Source organism: Neopsephotus bourkii, unplaced genomic scaffold, assembly GCF_033783945.1.
Source record: "Neopsephotus bourkii isolate Nb327-2 ecotype Australia unplaced genomic scaffold, CSIRO-AGI_Nbou_v1 NB_873, whole genome shotgun sequence".
Lineage (NCBI taxonomy): Eukaryota > Metazoa > Chordata > Aves > Psittaciformes > Psittacidae > Neopsephotus > Neopsephotus bourkii.
In genome coordinates this window covers 169,683-190,920 of record NW_026901367.1, presented here as the reverse complement: position 1 = coordinate 190,920, position 21,238 = coordinate 169,683, and the positions used below count along the sequence as shown (strand labels likewise).

The window sequence follows — 21,238 nt, the reverse complement described above, 5'->3', positions numbered from 1 at the left end:
CTGAGTTTGGTGCCACTGATTGTAGTTCAGGTGAGCAGAATGGAGTTTCAATTATTATTGTTGTTTTAAAACGAAACTCTGATTGCTGGGGGCATCCCAATTTTATTAAGCTCATTTTCCCTAAGTTTATCTGAATAACATGCCCTTTGCTTGCAATAAGGAGATACCATATACCCCATCATCATAAGTAGCAGTTTATATGAACATAACATTGTCCTGATGAGTTCAGGTAGGAACCTGTTTGCTTATAAAATTTCTCCACAATTTGCAGTATTTATGATTCAGAAACCAGACCAAGAGGGAAGCATCCTATATGGCAGGGAGGCATTGGGCCTGCAGATATGATTCACAAGGTATGGATACAGTCACAGAGTAATGATCTTGTTGGAAAAGAAATAGTAATAGTAATAAAAAAGCATAAACTTAGAGTGTATTCTCCTCCCTTTTGGTGCTCAGTGACTGGGTTTAGCCCTGACAGGATAAAATTCAAAGCCAGGGTGGTCAAAACCCCTCTTTGCCAGCACTGCAAGAATGTTAAACTGCTGCTATATGTGTATGCAACCACTGAGGGAAAGAGCAGGACAGGGACAGGTACCTTAGGTACATGAGATAACCAGCAGAGGCTGATCATCAACACAGAAGCCAAGAATCCTCCTTTGTAGCGCTGAGATACTAGAGAGATTGTGTTGGCCTGAAGATGTAGTAAAGTCTCATGAAGATTGGAGTAAATTGGAGAAAGATTTCATTCCTCAGTTATGCCAAGCCCAGACACTCCAGCTGGTGAGAAAGAAAAGGGATTTCTCCCGTGGGACATCTAACAATAAGAACTTTACATCAGCAGCACATCGAGAGACAATATTACTCTAAGTGCTTTAAGAAAAAAAAAGGATGAGAGTCCTTTTTAAGAGGTTTCTTCACGGATTGGACCCCTCAAAGCCAATGTATACTGAGACCGCGCACACTACTGTGGTGTATGTTAACCATGAAATGTCATGGTGTGGAAGATCAGCCATGTTCATGAGGGCACTTCTTTCCACACACTATAGGATGCCTGTGGCAGATGAGCCATAAAGCCAACACTTTATGATGGCTGGCAAATGGTTGCTTGCAAATAGAGGCATTCCACCAATGAGGCACTTGTTAGTGTAAGGGCCCATCCATAAATTGTGTTTTTACAATAATTCCCTTCAAATTGGATTGTTGTCATGATCAGAGAGCCATTTACTGGAAGCAATTGCTAATTACACACATGTCCCCTGTAGGGAGGATGTACAGCAAAATGAGCATTTTGGAGGGGATTTCTTGCATTTTGTAACTCCTACAGTTTCACCCATGGATATTTTCCAACAGGCCAGGCTCAACATTTCTTCATCCGACTTCAGCAAGAGTTTTGGCTCAGCACGGTCCTGTGAGACTCTGCTGTATATGTTTTGGTCAATTAGAAAACAAAACATGGAAACAAATACTCCTTGAATCACTCTAAAAATCCCATAGGGCATCTTGTCCGTCCTGCTGACAACTAAAATATTTTCCTTTCAGCCTATTTCCAGCATGGTTTTCCCTGGCCAGCGTGGCATGGCTTTCCTAGATCTCTTGGGAGACCAGTCCATGCATCACTAGATGGTATTTTTTCTCCCACAGCATCACTAAGTTTTTCTTAGCTCAGTATCATCCCATTACTCTTTAAAGTATCCCAAATAATTTCTCTTATTCACACACTAGTACCTTTCTTGTCTATCCAAACTCCTCACCAAGATGTCTTGGATTCTTCTGCTCCTAAAGAAGTCAACAAGCCAGATCAGCTAAAGATGAATTTCACCTTTGGTGAGTAGCTGTTTGAAGACACACATTTACTCCTGATTTCAGGTCCTTTACAGCTGCTCTAAGACCCTCTCGCATTGCCAAAGAGCCTTGGTGTAAGCCCAATGCTGGGTGGAAACTTGCCCTGAACCCAAGGCATTCTGGATCCTCACCACAACACCTACAGCACATACATTTCTGGGTTATGTGCCTAAAGAGAATGGCTATTTCCTCCTTCACATATGACAAAATAAAACAAATCACCCTGATAATTACAGCAACATGCTTTGGGGTCTGCAGGAGCTGTCTGTCTGCAGGAGTGATAAATCCTTTGGCCACACAGTTACCTTCTGATATCTAAAGAAACCCACCTGGATGAAAAGAAGGGGGTCAAATTTATTCCTGGAGCAATTCAACTAAAGGAAACTGGAGTTACTCCAGAGATTAATTTGAGCCGGTATCTGCAGTGCAGACCAGTTGTGTTGTATTTCCTAGCTGCAATTAAGAACTACGTGAAGTATCCAGGGTTCCAGAGCACTGTATTTTCCTCTTTGGCTGATTGGAATCCTCTCAATAAAGGTGTAATGGGGAGAGTAATGAACACCATTATTCTGTTTAGAGACTGGGGGAACGTAGGCAAGAGCTGGTCAGAGCAATTGGGGTAAAACATTCTCCATCAGGAAATGCTATTTTGTCAGATAAGAACTCTGTGTAGGAGCCAGCACGTTTTGATACGATTTCATTTAAAACAAAATCGAACCACGGTGTTTTGGCGAGAACTAACTCTAAAATTAAATTTCATTGGAACACTACGAGTCAATTATTCATTGCAAAAGAAAACGTTGTTCTGAACTCTTCCTTTACGTTCTATTCTTAATTATAAAAGAAAAGAAATACATAATTGGAATGAAACCTTTTGATTTATTGAACTAGAACATTTTGACTAATTCAAAATAACATGTCCCAGAAATGTGTTTTTCACAGGCAATTTCAACTTTGTGCTTTTGTTCCAATTCAGAACAAAACTCTAAATTTCGAAATCACAAATTTCCCACTTAAAGGGGAAAAATTCTGTATGAGAAAGCCAAGCAGCTTACACAAAACGGACGGCAATTTTACACCTAACTCCCTTTCCAGCAACTTCTGAACAGTTTCAGAGACATCTGAATAGGCAAAACAAGGCACTGAGCAGCACAGGATGAAACAGGATGATACAAAAGATGCAAAAGTCAGATAGGGAATATAGTGCTGCTCTTCAAGGGAGATATCAGGGGTGTGTGTGAGTAAGGATGCCTGACACTCTGGAAACCTGGGTGACTCAAAGCTCATAATTCAGTGGTCAAAACAAATGGCCCTCAAACAAATGGCCACCCCACTGTGGAGAAGTTATCCCAGGGGTCTCCACGCTGCTTTTCCTCTTCCAGACCCCACTTCCCACACAGCACAGCCTGAGCTGCAAGGTAACACACACCTCCATCCCTGTAATTGTTTGTAGTAGAAAGGAAAAGCAGTGACCAGGCTATTGAGTAGTTAACCACACAACTGTTACCTAATGGTCCTAATTTGCATGATTTTAATAATAATGAATAAAACCAAACAGTTAAGTTGCACTTCTACCTCAGCAAAACGGGGCTATAATTGTGTAGAGAGTAATTTTATGGGTGAAGTGTGCCCTATATTATAGGAGATTAGAATAAAGTGCTCTAATATTCAATGTCTTAGCAGGTGCAGGCACTTACCTGGGCAATTAAAGTCTTTTTAATATACAAATCACAGCCAATAAGACTACTGGCATGGCAAACTGGATCTTTCAGGATGTATTGTGTTGGCCTAAAATAGTTTTTTGTTTGCTAGCAAGAATTTCTCTAACTTTTGTTTAATAGAGAAAATGACTAAAGGCAGACTTGTTTGCAGATTCTTAAAACACTCAGATTGTGTCATTTCTGTGAAAGCATTTAACATGCACCTATCTTTCTGCAATACATGCATTAGTGCCTTTCACATCGTATCTCTTTTTGAAATACACCCCGTAACAATTAATCTATTTCAATATTATATCTGTTAGGGACTATTGGGATGGGTTGAATAGAATTTAGCCTTGAAATAATAATCAGATCATGGAAAGCATATGAAATTTAATTGATGAAGTCATCAAGCTCATTAAATGCTTTCTTTTGTGCTTGGATCATGCAGTAGATATGAGCAGGTAAAATAGGTGCAATGTTTCCTGTGAAATTTGCAGAAAAGCATTTTCCAGTTGCTCCTGAAGTTGCAACTTCAAAAAATGAGGAAAACCAGCACTGCACATAGAACCAACCTGTATTAATAGTTTCAGATCTTTGCTACCTTTCAAAACAGCATGATTTTGCATCCAAATACCAACCACAAGTGCAACAGAAATCACTTTTGGTAGCTTTAAAGAGCAAGGTTTGTCACTATAGCCCACCGCTTCTCCCACCCAACCCCATGGTAGGGTTCCACTCTACAGGAGAAAGGCAGGAGGTGCTAGATCACCCATAAACCTACTTCCCAGATTGCTATGACCCAAAAATGCGATTTAGGTGAGGATGGGAATTGTTGGAGTCTGTAAAATAATTATCCCTTTTTCCACAATCTCGGTGGTTTCCCAATGGAGGAACCACAGTGTGGCAGCTTCCTCACTCAATTCACACCTCTGCGTGTGCAAAGAGGTGCAAATTGCACCTCCTGGAGCTGCCTCACCATGGGGTGTTATCTTAATGGAGGGCAAGCACTGTTTGCACAACTACTCTTTGAGCAGCTCCTCTCCTGGAAGGCAGCTTGCATCCAAGGACAGTCCTCAACCCCAGCTCCTCAGCAGGTTGCACTGGGCCACTTGGATCCCAGAGGGGAACGACACAGCTCCAGTATTTGCAGTGATGGGTACATGCCAATCCCATTCTGGCTGCACCAGGAGGAATCACAGCCTTTCCCATCTTGGAAACAGACTGTGGAAGAGTGCCCTGAAAGAAGCTGGAATAATTTAGGGCTGAACACAGACTGACAGCTGCATGAGAAGTAGGTTGCACAAAGGCCAACAGGGACATGCTCAAACAGCACATGCAACCACAAAGCAAGTCCAATGATGGACGTTGTGCTAGATCACCATGTCTTCTAACATCCCACAGAGGCAACAGACTGACATCAGTTTACACACAGAGTGCATTCAGCATGCACCATACAGATGAGTATTTGGCTGGAAATTGGCACTTCAAACATTTGGCAGGTAACCTTATCAGTCCCAAGTGAGACTTCCTCCTTCTTGGAAGAGGTTGGTGGTTTCCACACAGCTTTGTTTTAGCATATAGGTGGAAAATACTCAGAGCATGGCCAGTTAAGATAGAAAACCATTTTGCAATATAGATGAACATGGGCTTTTCCACTTCAAGGGGGTTTAATAACATTTTAAACCATGCACCTTAAAAACCAGTTATATTTCCAAACTAGACTTCCCTTTCCAGGGAGAAACGGGCACCTGCAAAACATGAATTGCGTGCCCTGTACAGGACACTAACTCAGTAGCACAGTCACTCCCCAGAAGATGCCTCTCCCTGTATAATCCAAATAGGAAGAGGCTGGATACTGTCTTGGACATATAATTCTTAGATAGATAAACATTGAGTTATCACAGGGGGTAGAGTCACCCCCAAGGACCTTCTCCTGGAGCCCCTTTCCATGGTGAACAGCACTCCTTGCTGGAGAGCATGTACAGAGGACAAGCTGGAGAAAGCAGTGGCCACCCTCTTTGCTGAGAGGGTCATTTGGCAACCCCAGATCCCAAAGGCTGTTTGCAAGTCCAGATCTCCCACATCCCTATTTTTCAATGCTTATGTCATTAACCACAGCATACTTGGCTCTCCCCTTGTTAAACCATAAACATGGGAAAATCCCTGAAGTTACCAATGCCTTCAGAAAAAATAAATAGTGGAAGCCCTGAGCCTCTCTGCTCCTGCTGCAGAAACAATTTCAAATCAAGCTTTGGTTCATACCCAAGCTACTCCTTAAAGGAACTTAAAGCACTTCTAACATTCAGACGTACTCGTGCGCCCAGCATCAACATCTTGCCTTAGTCTCTTCCAAGTTAGGGGGGGAAATAAACATCTGCAACTGCTTTACATACTTTTTGCATTCTCATTTCCTAGGCCAAAAGTCTTTCACTATCAAGCCACAAATTAATCTAATTATTTGGATATTTAGGCCATTTAGGCTTAAGTCAGCAGAGAGTTAGGCATGTGTCTAATATTGCTCTGCAATGTAACTGCTGGGGGACTATTTAAAGATAAGCAGATGCCTAAACGCTGCGTTGAATTAAGCCTCAGTAACAGTATCTTCAGAAGCTGGCTTTAAACAGGCTGGTTTTAGGCCAGTAAAGGATTGCCTTGGAATAGAAAAGCCAGAGGATGGGAAGGTATTTACCAGGTGTTGCAAACACACTGTGAAAGGAATAGATTGTTTTTAACAAAACTACTCAACATATGGCTGAGATAGCTGGAATAATGATGAGAATAGAACAATAAAAACCAAAATATTTTTGTAGCTCATCATACGGTGACTTTGACAAGCCTGAGGAGGTGTATTTCACCTTTAGCATCGCCTTTGGAAAGGCTGGGCAACGATATATCTGCAGCTTTCTTGCGTAGCATAAACGTGAAGGTGTCCCATTCTGCAAGGGGTGACCATTAAGCTTTGCCTTGGCCCTCTGGTTGGCCTGGCCTGAAGAAAAGTGATTTGCAGAAAGGACCTGTGACCAAAACTAATATAGCACGAAACATGCAATACTGTAAATAGTTAAATGAAACAAAATAAGAGCAAAAGCAAACTGTAAGAATATCGTCTTTCCAACTGTAATGTGGGCATTTATATGCAATAAAAAAGCTAAATTATCCAGACCCATTATCCTGATGTTCAAATTTCACACATGACTCCATTTTGGGAGAACAGCAGGAATTTGACATCCCTTTGGGGACCATCCTGGGACAGCCACTGGAGGGGACACCCCAGCAGGGCATCAAGGGATGGGATCAAGAGGGAAACCATCACAGAATCACAGACCAATTTGGGTTGAAGAACCTTAGAGCTCATCCAGTTCCAACCCCTGGCATGGGCAGGGACACCTTCCACTAGAACAGCTTCCTCCAAGCCACATCCCCACTGTCAGGGATGGGGCAGCCACAGCTTCTGTGCCAGCACCCTCATAGTAAAGAACTGCTTCCTGATGTCTGATCCAAATCTCCCTTCTTACCGTTTAAACCCATTCCCCCCTGTCCTATCACTTCTACAGTGCATTTCCTAAAGCACCAATGGCCTCCCATAAACCAGCCCAGTAACACATGAGGTAATGGGTCACTACCTTTTCCTGCCCAAAGGCCTGGAGCCTCCTGCACCACCTTGCTGCAGCTCCAGCCTCCGCCACCCAGTCGCTGCGTGACCCCGCCAGCGTTCATGATACATCGTCCCGTCACCCTCACCGTTTACAGCAAAAAAGCTATTTAGCCAGTGCCTGCAACCCTTCAGCCCGCAAAGCCTTGACAGCAGAGGTTATAGGAGGGGAAAAAAAGGGAGAAAAAAAAAAGGGAGAGGGGGAGAAAAGGAAAGAACAATGTGCAATCGGCGCTGCATTAGAGATGGAAAAAGTACTTAAAGCCTGCAACATTCATCAAGGCTGAATACATAAATGCCACATTTTGAATAAGCCAAGCAAAAGACAATGACAAAGGAAAGGCGCGTTGCTTCAGGAATCTCTATCATTTTCATTTGCTGCTGTCAGGAACCTGTTTTTTGCCTCTCACTCTATCAGCCATTACAGCATTAATGAAGTAACCTCACATAGTTATTGACTGGCTTGTCAGAGTCCCTGCCTGATCCCTTAATAGAAACCATTGGTCTTCAGTTAAAAATGGGGTGAGCTGGGAGGTGCTGTGGGCATGTGCTGAATTTCAAGTGCACTCCTGAGGTTATCAAAAGCCATGAAATGCAAATTATTGTATTTTTTAAACACACAGATTTCATGCAACTGAGCATATAAAATTGACTAATCCTGTACTTTATGCATTCCTAATAATGTTTCCAAATATGCTCTGCATATGATCTTTCCCCAGAAAGTTGTGGGTGGTATTTGAATAAGCAGAAATGGGCCTAGTTTTATTCTGTGAATAAAGTAGTTTCCTGGATGTTGCAAGTCTCTGTTCCTGCTAATAGAAGGTAATGTTTATGCACTGTCTGTTCAAACAACATGGGTAATCCTTTGTCTGAATCTCTGTCTCAGGTCAAAATCATTTTCCCTTCATTTATATTTCCCCCCCTCCCTTTCATAAAGTCCCAGAACTAGTATATTCTCATTTACTAGAAATTGAGGGTTGGCAGAGGGTCTAGAAATAACTTCTTTTCCCAGAAGGTAATAAATCCAGGGAGTAATCTAAAACACCGAGTTGTTAATTCCAGTACTACCACGCCATTGCCTGTGATATGGGTACATTACTGAATCAGCCCTGGTTGACAAGCAATCATTACCTGCACGATATCTGTGCTGAGCGGGATGTGAGCGCATCCTCGTGCATCTGCTTGTGGAGGACACAGCATCTACAAAGACTTTGCCAGCTCCGTATTTGGTACCACACACGAGCAGGGAAAAGCTACAGGGTGACCTTTCATAAGCAGCTCCAGGGAGGAGCTGGGGCCTGTGCTCTGATTTCATTCTGGCTCTTAACGTTATGCCCAGATGTGCGCTTTGCACATCTGTAATCAGCTAAATTGTGGCCCAAGCATCACCAAGTCCTTTCGATGCATCACATTCCCAAATTCCACAGATCTGCCCCTTGTGAGAACTAGCTCAGCAAATTCAGCCAGTTTTCTGGAGTAAGGCTTTACTTGTGGGTAAGATTTTAAAGCCTTTCATCAATGCAGATAGCCCCAATAAACATGCTTCTCCCCTGTCTTTCTCTTCAGGAGAATCTCAAAGGTTAAACATTATGCTGATTTTGAAAACAGTAACAAGAAACCTCACATCTCACTTGGCACAGACAGCAGAGACAGGAATAGTTGTTCAGCCAGACCTGATTTGAGATTGTTCAGACCTCTTGGGTCTGCAAAACTGGGTTGGCGTTCTCTGAAGAACAGACTCCCATAATAATTGTGGTCTTCTCTCGTTTCTGATTGGGCTAAAAATTCCCTGAGAACAACTCTCAGGGCACTTCCACATCCCTCGTCTGAAATTAAGCACATTTTTCCTAATGAAAACCCTGTTTGTTGATTTGGTGACACTTTTCCCCAGTCTGAAATATTATGAAATCCTTTAATTCTCCCCCCTCACCCGCCTGCTTTCCCTAATTAATTATTTGCAGACTGTTTCCCTCCATAAAAGATATTCTTTACATAAAAACATTTGGTAGGTAGCACATCAGGGTTGTCTTTCATTTAACCTATTTCCAAAATACTCCCAAAGCCAGCAGCGCACTTGCTCATCCCCTCACATGGTCTTGGGAGAGTCATGAGGTACCATGAAGCCTCGACTGCTCCAGAACCAGGGGAATGGGGCTTGCAAGGCCTTTGAGGGGACCACAGCATCACTCCAGAGTACCGAGAGGGTCCAGCTTGAGACATCCCAGCTATTGTCTTGACATGCTAACACATACCAACTGCAGGGAGAATTTCCAAGACTGTCTTCATGAGGAAATATGATTGATTCGAACCATGCAGCTCCCTCAGACACTGGACTGAGAGAACATCCTCTACCAAAAGCATTTAGCATGGACTGAAACCCACAGCTCCTCCCCAAAGCTTAGCAACCCGAGAACTAAATCCTCATTGTCATCACTGTGAAGCACAAGTTTATTCTGGCTGAATATAAACAAAGTTTGCTCTTTGTATATGAAGAAAAACAATCCAACATAACACCACTTTCTAGTTGATTCAAGGTCCATGAGAGAATAAATGGGACCATAACCCCTGTGCTTTCCACCAAAGCTCAGGAAAACTTCAGATTGTTATTTTGTGGTCTAATTCAAAGTCCAAGTAGCCAACAATCTTCTGGGTTCACTCTCGGATCTGTGCTCGAGTGAGCTTGCATGCTAACAACTGCCAGCTAGGCAGAGCTGGGGGCTAACATTTGTTCAGATTCTTGCTTCCTGGAGTGATTTGTCCATCCCTAACTTGTAAGCTCTGTGATCTTTGGGGATTTCTTTCCTTTTTGTCCTTTTTCCCTTCAGGATACACTGATGCCATGTTTGCAGCATGAACTCCACCAAAAGCCACTCTTGCCCACAGCTCCTTACTCTGCAGCAGCAGCCCGTGTATAGAACATCACTGCCAGGAGCTCATCACTTCTGATCTTTTAATTGTGCTTAATGATTGCTGAAAGGAACCAAACAATCACGAGTGAACTTCAGCTTCCCTGGTAATTAATATTGTTATTACAGAAATGTTAATAATTATTAGACTCCAGCAATATAGGAAGCAGTGAAGATTTTGAGCATCTCCACTAACACACAGGCTCCCTCATTCCTGTTTCATAGCTTTGTTCTTATTTTGGACATACCGCTAATGCCCACCCTGGTATAAACCCAGAAAAGCCTCCTAATTGCAAGAAGTTCTACTTATTGCATAGCTTCAGTCTTGAGACAATCTTTATCTGGGGACACCCTCTGCGGTCCCAGGGAGAACCATGCACAGCTTTTGTGTGCTGCAGCTGCTGCTACGGGCAATACCCAGGCAAGTGCTGCACTGATTTTTCACACGAGCAGTGCAAGATCTACCTTATTCTTGAAGGCTCCTAAACAGCAAATTTGCTGTATGCAAACAGGCCTTGCTATTTGATGCGTCCTGGGGGGAGCGCAATAGATTTGGCATGCAAAAAGCTGTGTCTTCAGGGATTTTACTTTGTTTTAAATAAGTAGTCTGGACGTATTGTATGAGACAAAGTAATTAGCATTCCCTCAGCCCAGCAGGGCAGCAATTTAAACTTTTACAAGGAGTCAAAGTTCAGGATGCTGCCCTGCCATCAACTTTCTACATACAGAAGGGATACAGACTGGAATATCCAAATGTTTCAGGCTACTCTGGGTTATTTGAAACTCCAATAGACACATTACTATGGGGAAATTGCTTAATCTGCTCCAGGATTTATTGCTATTGTACGTTCAGGATGGAGGTCATGGAGGGTCAGAGAGGGCTACACTCAGTGCAAGTATTTCATACTGTATTAAAAAGTTTCCAACCATACTTTAATCCTCAAAATCATTACATCCTATTTTTATGCATATAAAAACACTCCACAGAAAGACTCTGTGTTTACACCCTGCTCACAATAATCCCATAGGGTGGGGGAAGGAGGGAAGCAAAGCACTCCGCTGCTCGCTTCGGTCCAGAAAGAGGCAAGTTTGTTGTCATATAAAGCAAATAAATAGAAAAGTCAGAAAAGGAGAAGCGAAGCGAGCCCTACTGCGTTGCATTGATTTAAGAGTAAGTGCCTGCTGCCAGAGAAATGGATTTTTTTCACCCGTTAGGCAGTCATTTTACAAACGTAGGATGCGAGTACTGATTAAAGCTCACAGAGAAGAGAGCTTTGCATTTTTCCTCTTTATTTTTGGTTCATCCTGCCCTTCACTCCCCATGGCACAGCCCTACTCTGCCAGGCAGCCCCTATCTGCTTGGGGTCATTGGCAGGGATAACATGAACCCCAGCCCCTGCCCAAAAGGAGGAGGAAAAGTCAGTGCTCCAAGGCTTGTGCAGGTCTGGGAGGCGACAGGGGGGACTGAAGCTGATCATAGGTGAGACAAATACTTTACCTCCCTTAGCATAATTATTTAGGGCTTTCTGAGAGAAACCAATAATGAATTATTTCTTTTTCTTGCTCTCCCACACCAGGTTTTCACTTGTAAGAGCAGGTAGAACTACCGAGAGAGAGAAGATGAGAAGGAAAAGCATAGCACCACATTTGTATAGCAGACGATTCACACTCGGTGAAAGCAAAACAACTTGAGCAGGAAGGAAACCTGGGTACCACAGACCTAAATATAACAACAAAACCAGTTGAAAAACAGTCTCATCTACTTGCCCTGAAAAGTATTGTCAGTGTTTTGCTGGCTTTATTTAGTAAAAGCGTTTAATAAAATTCAGTAGGAGTTTTAGTGTCCTCTTTGCACCTCACAGAAATACGTTCAAAAGCAAAAAAAGCTTGAGGAATCAGCGCATCAAGATTTTAGGTCTCTTGCAAGAACAAGCATCAATTATATACATCCAACCCCCACCCTCATAGGAGTTTCAAATTAAATGCCTTTTGTTTGCAAATAGAAGTATTATCTCAGTATTACCCTAAAACATGGGCTTACTTTGGACCTTATGTGCAAGAGTGCTCCAATGTCATCACCGTGGCAGGCACTGTAAATGGTGCACAAGGGAAGATCCACAACCACACGTGAGGATAAATCCTGGTGCAAACAGACCAGCGTGCATGGAAGCATCCTCTGGGAACAGAGAGGACATGCTGTAGACCAGCTCCTGCTGCAGAGTGAAGCTTCCTGTGAGCAGGGGGCTATTAAACAGCCGTTTGAGGGCAGGAGCCCATAAAGCCAATGAGGGGCCCATAAAGCCATGCTAAAGTCATATTTTTGCCTTTTTTTTAATTAAAAAAGCTTTAACTTTCCCTTCACCACTTCTGGGCTGAATTGGTTTGATCCAGAAAGGTAGTTATGCATAAGAGCAACCACTTTATATTGAATTAGGGGATTTCTCATGCAACACATCTCACCAATTACAAGGCAGGGATGCAATTCTATGATTTATAATACATTATACTGTTAAGTAATATAACATTATAGATACAATTTGTACCTATCTCTCCATGGATTAGAGAGGTGGCACATGAAGAGTGGATCATTAAACAGCAGTGCAAGGCCAGGGGCCAAGCACTTCTGTTTAACAAGCTGCTCCAAGTACCACCCCTCTAATCCATGGAGAGAGAGAATAAATTGTTCCTGTATCTTGTTATAAATCATGTTCTTTGGAGTTTTCTCTATTTTTTAATTACAAAAATAATAATTATTACGATTCCTGTTTAGGGCCATCTCTTTCCAGGGCTGAACTAGCTTAAACTGAAGGCACTTCTGTTCCGGAAAGGGTCTGAAGCCAGACTGTATAATTTACAATCTGGCCAAATTTGAGGGCAATATGGGAGAGTGAGAGGGATGCACCATCCCTCTGGATGAAGGAAACTGCTCTCCTGGTCAAGCCAGGCCAGCTACCCCCATCCTCCCTGTTGCAGTAACATGCCTGGACCACAGGCAATCACACAGGATAACCAGCACCAATCTGCTCTAAGTGAACAGGCTGCAAATGTCAAGCATACTCTAAAGAGGCAAGAGTGTTGACTACAGCCTTGCTTTATCAGGAAGGAGTGGTTCTGGGAGCACCCAGGAGCCCATCAACACCCAGTTTGTATGGCACCTACCCAATACATACCACAGCACCAACTTGTTCGTGGGTTTCTAACACTGACATTCCCCAAGGCTAAACAATCTTGTCACCATTCCCACGCAAACACCAAAAAGCAACTGTGGCCAATTAAGTTGAAGTCCTTGGAAGGACAGTTGACACGGTGCTATTTCAATGTGCTAACCTGCTCTGCTCAATGGCCATCAATGGCTGCTGAAGGTGAACTCTTTGACCTCTAACTCTTCTGTTTATATTACCCCTCTAGGGTCAATAAATGTAGATACAAACACCAGGCTCTATAGACAATACAGTGCTTTATAACACTGGTGCTGCTATTAGGGTTCCATGCCTCAGCTTCCAGGTTTATTAAACTCCATTATAATCCCCTTAGTGATGACACCACCTTTCTATAACAGTACAGTTGCTTGGCTCCCAAGGAGGGAAGCACAATGCTGAAGGCTGAAGATATAAGGACACTGTTAGGCTGCCTTATAGACCCTAACTCATCATGTGACAAGTCATTGATTTCTATCAACAATTTCATTGTCATGTCAGAGCATAACCTGAATCCATCTTTCATTCACTTCAAAAGTAAACAATGGCCCTTAGAATTGAAAAAAGAGCATTAAAATAACAAAAATAATAAGAAGCATCCAGTTTTTCCTCAAAAAAAAAACCACCCCAGAACCGAGACTGCTCAGCAGCTATGTAAAGCAGAGCAAACTATTAATAGAGAACACATTGACGAATTCTATCACTGTTTCAATTTGCAAATTATTCACAAATCTACTGTCATTCATTCAATTCTTTTCAATTTATGAAACTATATTGAATTAGCATTATTCTACAGAAACTATTTTCAGCCTCAGAGAAAAAAAATCTCCAAGTGCTATTTACAGTGTTTGCTGACAAGACATCATCACCTCAGCCATGACAAGGTGCCATTGCTGTCCCCTGGCTTAACAACCAGCTCCTAAATAAATAGGGGATCAACGATCAGACCTTCAATGCTGTCTATGTTTGAAAAGGAAGATAAAAAGGAAAGGCTGGCAGGACTTGGCATTGGCACTGCATTACATTTCTATTAATAAAGAATGGCAATCAGCTCTAAAATTAATGTGGATCTGTTATCTCTTCTTGCACACAAAGAACTTGTGTTTAACTTGTTCACATGGTCTACGATGCAAACGATGAGGCCAAGTCTTTTGTTTTCCTGTTTGATTACCTCTGTGCCTTTGCTCTGGTCTGGTTTTCTATGTTTTTCTACAGCAAAGCATGTATGGTCATGTAGGATAAAGATCTAACTGTCAGCATGGTCCCTCTCTTTGTTTCTGGAAGATAGGCGGGTATATTTCATATCCCCACGTATCAAAACTTGCCAATTTCTGCAGTTTGGCCACCTGATGCTCTTCACCACTACTATTTAATAGACGCAAGTTTGCATGTGGTGCAGGTTAAAAGTTTTACTGGGCTTCAGGAGAAGATACTTCCAAAGTCCTCCCAGTAGACATGCTGGCAGATGGGAAGGCTGAAGTACAGGTTTCCATACCATGATGAAAAAGAAAGAGACCCTGGGGCCTTAAAAAAATAAAATAATATAATGAAAATACACCTCTTCATTTCAGTTTCACGGGATTCAAGTGATTTACAACAATTCCCTAAGCAGTTTTCTTGCAGCACAGCTCCCTAATGAGGCTGGGGAACCAGCTTCTCTCCATATTACCACAAATAGTTAGATGGGACTGAGCAAAGCTTTCTTGGCTGGTCCAGGTCTGTGATGAGCATGAAAGGTAAATTCAGTTTTTCAAGGTGGAAATCATGTTCCTGATGAAAAGCTGCTGACCATAGCTTAGCCATCAATCAGTCACCTTTTCTAGTGATAGACCATCTCATTACATACTCTAAATGTGAAGACGTGCTCGCAGTATGCTAATATTGGTTGCTTTTTCAACTATGGTTACTTGGGTTATTGTTTCAGGTTGTTACCTTCAAACAGTCTAAAACTGAATGAAAAGTAAGGAAACCATCCAAAATTACCACTTGCACTATAAGTTCAGGCATAAATAGGGTCTCAAGGTATTTCATGATATTGTCTTAATCAGCTGGGGAGCACAGGATAGAAATGCTTCATAAGACCAGAGGACAAAAAAAATACAAAGAAAAGCCATTAGAAAAGGGAGGAAACAAACCAAATGGAAAACCTGACGAGGCATTTGCCAATAGGGAATTTGTGCTCCTTTTAAAACATTATCTTATGCATTGTCTGTCTTGTCTGTTCAAGTGGCATCTCCAGATATGGCCCATCTAGCTACTCACAAGCAAAAGACAGAGAGCCACCCTGGGATCTTGTCACATCCATCTCACACAGGGAGAAGAAACCTGACAGTGCCTGGGACGTCTTGGCAAGGAGAAGCAACAAAGAGCAGCCAGGAGGGGAAGCAGGGAAGAGCAAGGAAGAGCTGCATCTCTCAGCAGGGAAGAGCTGCATCTTGATAGACTCCCCCTCTCATTCTTCTCCAACCTCCGGGCCCAGCTGGACTCAACGTCCCAACTGCTCTCCCTATTAGGACGGGGGACGTGGGAAGCACACGGCTGGCAATACACCCGACAGGCTTGTAGGGATCTGAGAACACCCTCAGGTTCACAAGCACCCGGAGTTTGCCAAATCATTTCAGCTCATCTCTAATTGTCAGCGATCTCTATTAGCTCAGTAGTGTGGCTTTGACATAAGGATGAACAGAAGGGTTGTTACTGGCTAGTGATAGGAGAGGAGCTTCTAGTCCAAGGAAGAAAAGCATCTTCCATGGCAGAAGGAGAATCTTTTTTTCCTTCCCACATAGGCTATACTGTACGGAAGGCTAAGTAACAGCAGACAAAGGGACTACACAATGGATGTCCATCAGCTTTAAACTTTCCAAATATCACATAAAAATAGAAAAAGAAAAAAAAAGGCTTTACTGTAGTGTTCACAGTTTTAAGCACTAACAGAGCCATTTTATAATCATCTCCAGGGGAAAAAAAAAGGGTAAATGTAAAACGGAAATAGCACCATGTGCAGCTATCACAGTATAGCACAACTCCATTTGAACCTTCAGCTACAGGAGATGGCTTATTTGATGGTAGCAGCTCCTTCTCCAGAGCACTTCCCTCGCAGAAGACTGGCACCCAGTGCCACAGTGCAACTTTCCCCATGCCAACTCAAGCTAAATTTACGTAGACAGAAAGAAAAGGGAGAAGGGAAAGAAGAGTTGACTAAAGGGCTAAAAACTGCTCCGAGACAACGTTTTCTGGATTACATCAAAATTCTGATCTTTCCACATTATTTCCATGAACAACAGCCCAAGTTAATAGGACCTAAAAATACCCCAAACACATTTTTGGTTTTGCAAACAGCGTTTCATTCATGCATGTCTGCCTGGTGATGCATCATTACAATTGTAATGAGATAGCTGCCAACCCTGGAAGGGTGTAATGCTCAGTGTACTTGGAATGTTAAAGAGGGACTGAAGCCCTATATGAGATTAAACTGATTTTCATTATATAGAATCAGAGAGAGATTGAGTCAGGCCTGGTGCTAGAAGTTACATGAGCTTCCCAAAGCATCCAGGGCCACAGCCAACCCTGCTTTAGATGTAATACTTTGCCCAATACGTAACCATCAATCCTTAGATCCCAGGAGCTCCCTTTCAGATCCCAGGATGGGTCAGGCATTTAGGTGGCAAGTGCAAGCACTCACAGAGGCAGGCAACATTGCTGCTTGAGATGAGATGTACCACAAACAGGGAAAATAAACCAACCCTAAATTAAAGTGCCTCCAACACAACGCAATTACACTACATAATGTTTACTTATCTTATATACACTCCAAGGGAAGATAAATGTCTAGTAAAAACCACAATCCGCTATTAAACAGCTATAAAATACTTTGCTGTCTTCCCATTTCAAAAGCTCCCATAGTATAAATAGTGGTCAAAAGTTCAGTGAACTGTCTTGTAGTCTGGTGCTCCATTCAAACCCTGCTATTTCCAGAGAGTCTCCTGACACCGTATCTAATTTCCAAAATGAATATGCTTTAATTTTCCTTCTTCATGCATTGTGCTTTTTCCTCATTTAAAACAGCAAGAGCCTCTGGCAGTAAAGGACATCACATTTCTGTGTGAGATGAAGCTTTTTTCGCCTTATATGAGGGAGAATGGCATGGGTCAAGGGAGAAAAAATGTATGCAAAAAACATCACACCCCACTGACCCCAGTATATTTTACATTACAATTTTGCCATTTCCAATATAGGTTCATTTTGCAGTGGACCATATCAGCCATATTTCAGGGTTTACAAAAATATATATATATATATATAAAAATTCAGTACCTGGAGCACTGTCTGCATACAGCATGTCCTAACACAATATATGGATTGTCATATTAATGTGCAGTGTAGATTGCAGGGAACACACATACGCATGCAGAGAATACTTATGCATGCCAGGGAGGCAGCCCAGGTGTGTGGATTTGAATATACTTTCAATTATATCTGTAGATAATATACAAGTGTATATTTACATCTTAAAACCCAGACTGCTCTATGCTGCAGGTGAAACCCCTGGTATCAGAGGGATCTTTAGGGAGGGGGTTTATGCTATATAAGCCTTGCTCCCCTGAGCCACTAAAGTGCCTGTAATAGGGCACCTGACACAGATTCAGACATTTAAGTTGAGATTGCCATGCTTTCAGTGGGCAACACAAGTAGCTTTATCCCCTGGCATACATTAAAAGGCCTCGTTCCACCCCTTAGCACAGGCAGAGATAATTAATACAGAGCCTGATTCAAAAGGCACAGAAAGTTCTCGTAGCAACTCAGTACTCTGCAGCCATCCTTTACCCTTCGGTGGTGTAATGGAGTTCAGCTGTGACCACAAGCTCACAAACGAGTTTAGCTGGAACACCTGAAGCCTGTGTTAACCCTGCTCTGAAACTGCAGCCCTAGAAGAAAAGATGCACCTTTTGTTGTCCAACCATACTCCAGGACCAGACACACCAGGAAAAGGATGAAGCAGAAACCTGGGGCAATCCCTGTTTTAACCACGGATAAACGCCATGTACTCAACAGTACAGTTTTGACTTCATGTACTGCACAGACCATCATGCTCGCAGAACTGGCATGTCTCACCCTTACAAACAAAACCATCATTCACAATTTTGACAGGAAATCAAAAAATCTGACTTTCCTAAGAAGTACCAATTCCCACAAAACCTTGCTGCTATCCACAGCTAAGAGTCAGCTAAGAGTCACGAGAGGCAATACATGTGTACAGGCATCTAAAGGTTAAACATGCCAACAAAGCAGAACCATGTAACAGGAAATAAACATACATGTGTGTGAAGGGATTAAAAAGTAAAACAATCTTGCCACAAAAAGACAAAACCATCATCTTTCACATCAAGCAACTACTCCACCTTGCAACTGCCATGGAAGGAAGCAACTTCAGGTCCTACAACCATGAAACTATCTCTGCTTTTCATCTCATCAAAACCCAAAGCACTGTCATGCTACAAAGCTGTAAAACTTCAGGAATAACACAAAGACTTACCCAAAATTCAGGATAGGCCAAGACAACAAATGACATCCATGTGGCTGGATGGAGATGCTCAGATGGAAGGTGAAGCAAAGTGCAATAGAGCTGTGTGCTGGGGGAGAAAACAGAAGCTCAAACTGTGGAAAGAGCTCCACAGGTGCTTGGAATACACTAATTAACTTCCTTCAGCTCATTGGTTATAATTGCTCTGCATTCATCCCAGCCCTGACTCAGCATACCCTACATAGTGGTGTGGAGCTGCTTTGGGGGTTGGAGCTACTTTGGGTTATTTCAAAATCATGGCCAGGGCACTATAGGAAAGGGTTCCTTTAATGAGAGGTAGCTGGGAGCCTTTAGAGGCTGGGGATGGGAGGTGCTGGCAATGAACTTAAATGCAATTGCAAAAGCAGTGCTTTCTTACTGTTACTTTAAATAGAAAGGGCAAAACATGCAATATTTCCTTCAGTTGTTAGCTCTCTTTAATGTCACAGAGAAGCATCCTCTTGCCTGGCAAGTTGTGGACACGGGGCTCAACAGGTTTGCTTGCTTATTGTCAGCATTTACCTGAACTAGCTTTTAATAAAAGCCTTTGGAGAAAAGAAATCTCCTGCCTGAGACAAAACATTGGGAATCTGAGTGGCAGCCCCTGAGAGACGCTGAGCTACTCAAGTGGCCATCAGTTGCATCCCTGATATATCCTGTTCCTTTCTCACCACAAATCCCCTCTGTGATGCTCTGCACTGTGCTTTTCTATAAGCAGTTATTGGATGGGAACCTGAAAGTGGTGTTTACCCCTCCATAGTCTCAAGAATTTCAGTATGTCTCTGGCAAACATTGCTGTGTTTCAAGTGGCCAATTTGAGCAAACTAGATGTGGTTGAGGGCAGAACTCGGCCCTTCCTGTATTCATCTGGGGCTTTGAACTTGTCAAAATGAACCTTGATTTCATAAAATAATAATAATAATAATAATAATAATAATAATAATAATAATAATGTTCTCTTTGGCTTTAGAGCACCAGTTCCATCAAAGTACTGACTATTGGAAGTTCAACTGCTAATGGCAAGCTATCTTGAAAAGGGAAAAGTCTGGAGGCAAATTATGAGGGAAAGAATAGATATTAATCATTTTTAAAGTCATTCTGTCTCAGGCATTATTTTCCTTTTCTTTCATTATTCATGATGAGTTTTTTGCTTGAAGGCCAAGTGAATTCAGAGGGCCTGACCCATCCAAACACAACCATGACTGTCTGAACAATGCAGCCCAGCTGAGTCTATAGATAAAAAAAAGAGTCCAAATGGGAACTAAACTTTAACAAAAAAAGATAATTTTAAACATTGGATCTAAACACACACATGTAAATATAATTTTCCTCCTGTTCAGTTTATTTCCCAGTGCTTGGTCCATGGTGTTCCTATTGCATCTATCCTTTTGGGGGATCTGTGGTATGGGAGTCCCAACAAGCAACTCATTGTGTTTCCTGTTTCTCTCTGACCCTACCTTCCTGGCCTCCAAAGCCAGTTTGGTGGTGTCAAGCCTCTTTCTGTCAAGGCAAGGCCTCTTACCTTTGCTTTTTTAGCTTAATTCCACAGCTAATGGAAACTCAGTAGCTTCACTCATAACTTGGGTAACCTGCACAGCCTTTTGCTGCTGCAGGACATGAGCAGGCACCATGAAGTGAGCCTAAAGCCATTTGCTGCTCCCTGTACTGAGAAATTAAAAGTATCATAGGAAAATATCTCTATCCAGGAAAGGGGTTTTTCCCCCCCAGAAAAAAAACTCCCTCAGGAAAGATTCCCATTTTGCATGTAGAGAGCACCAGGCAGACATTAGGACACAGATGGGCAATGTGTCTGTGGCAAATTGCTCTTACCCAAAGGATGACAGGGGCCAGAAAGAAGCTTTCAAAGCAGAAGCAATGACAATTCATGGACCCATTTTCTCCTTCTTCAGTAATTCTCAGCACCCCCAAGTAGCCCCATCTTTGCATGCTGCCTGTGAAAAATGGCAAAGTTCCCTTTGCTTCAGGGAAAAATAACCCTACAACATTGCTTTGGTGAATGTGTATTTGTAACCATGTTCCTTGGAAGACAGGAGTTTGCCATGGAATATCTTTGGCAAACTTAAAGGTATCTGGTGTACTTTGCCTACCCTGAAATACACTCACCAACATGTATCCTCTCTCAGACTCCACAGATGCGTGCATCTGCAGGGTACGGTGTTAATAATGAATGTAGTCCTATAAACCCCTCAGTATAGAAATACACAGACAGAGCTTCACATTTTGCCTGCTTCTCTGCAACAAATACCCAAACTGAAACAAATTTAACGAGATACATTACACAAATCTGCAGACAGAAGTTGTATCAAAATTTCAACTATCTTCAGCAAGAAAGCGCTTCTATTTACAGTAACGCTGGC

At 42.4% G+C, this 21,238-nt stretch overlaps 1 long non-coding RNA gene across 2 annotated transcripts in view; it reads right to left on the bottom strand.

Moving 5' to 3' along the window:
- Positions 1 to 18,992, bottom strand: part of LOC133214117 (uncharacterized) — a 66,268-nt gene extending 47,276 nt beyond the window's left edge. For both annotated transcript variants that reach the window (XR_009725993.1, XR_009725994.1), the window contains exon 1: positions 18,834 to 18,992. This is a non-coding gene — a long non-coding RNA (uncharacterized LOC133214117). The remainder of the gene's footprint in view (positions 1 to 18,833) is intronic.
- Between the last annotated feature and the right edge of the window lie 2,246 nt (positions 18,993 to 21,238).